Source organism: Triticum dicoccoides, chromosome 6B (genome assembly GCF_002162155.2).
Source record: "Triticum dicoccoides isolate Atlit2015 ecotype Zavitan chromosome 6B, WEW_v2.0, whole genome shotgun sequence".
In the NCBI taxonomy this organism is placed as follows: Eukaryota; Viridiplantae; Streptophyta; class Magnoliopsida; order Poales; family Poaceae; genus Triticum; species Triticum dicoccoides.
The window spans coordinates 581,205,026-581,206,305 of record NC_041391.1 but is presented as its reverse complement, the minus strand read 5'-3'; positions in this window follow the sequence as shown (position 1 = coordinate 581,206,305).

Sequence of the window (1,280 nt, the reverse complement as noted above, 5' to 3'; positions counted from 1 at the left end):
TAAGAAAATGTACGGTTATAATGCTATTATGCTACTATCTCTTAGTCTTGTGCTTCATGAATAGGAATTTGAAAAGGAGGACAAGTGAAAATTAAAATTCCTATGTTTTTTCTTTCAAGGAGACACTAAAGGAACAAATCCTATAGTTTTCCTTTTCTCCATTCCTTTGAACCAAATTCATGAATAGTAGCAGCATAGGAAACTTTCCAATTCCTGTGTTTTTCATTCACTTTTACTTTCAAGCACTGGTGATTCTAGTAGGCAGGCTTGAGAAAGGAAAAGCCTACACTAAAAGATGTTTTTGTGCTACTTCTATTACTTTGGACCCAGGCCACTGCCCTACTGGCTCAACTCCTAGGGCCATCGACAAATGCACAGCTCAAACGCGCAGAGATAAATAATGATGGCATTCAAAAGAGTCCATCACGGATAGCTAAGTTGCCTGGTACCTCACTGCTTGTCATATAGTAGGATAAAATAATCGTATTTCCCGTTACTACGTGTGCTCAGTGGACAATATATATAACATGTAGAGTAAAAAAGAGATGCAACAAGTGTCCAACCTCTTTGGCGAAGCCATGTTGATCTCATCGTGATTGAGTTGGCCGGTGAGGATGCTCCGGCTGACTTGGCTATCGGAGGAGGGGAAGAAGATCTTAGGCGTATGGAGATGGAGCCCGAGGTACTACTCCCCTGTGATGGAGGGTTTCGTCGTTGGAGCATCTCCGGTGAGTTGTAACACGCCGAGGATGAAGTAGGACAAGAGAGACAATGTTAACCTGAGTGGAATTCTAATAGTATCTCCAATAGATGACGTAAATCACATAACCACAAAGTGTTAGATGTAAAATACATCAGCCGCTCATCTATGAACTTAACTGTCGAAACTGAATTTAATTTTTGAAACCGAACTTAACAGTCGAAACTGAATTTTGCTGTCGAATGTGAATTTCACTTTCGAAATTGAACGCACTAGAGGTGAGGCTACAAGTCAGTCGACTGACATTTTCATCTCTTGCCAGTCGATTTTGCAGCCGTTGGATATGAAATCAAGGGCCTGCAGTTCATCTTCAACCTCCACCCCCCCTTGAACCACCAGCCCCCACCGGCCAAACAACCGCCCCCGCCGCCTGCGGCTAGCGGTGCGCCGCCCCGCCCGCCCTGAAAACACTCCCCACTGCCAGTCCGTCACCGCCCCTGCCATCCCTCTAGGGCCCCCCATGCTGAGCTTTTCCACCGGCGATCCCCACGCCACCGCCCCACCACCACTGGCGACCCCC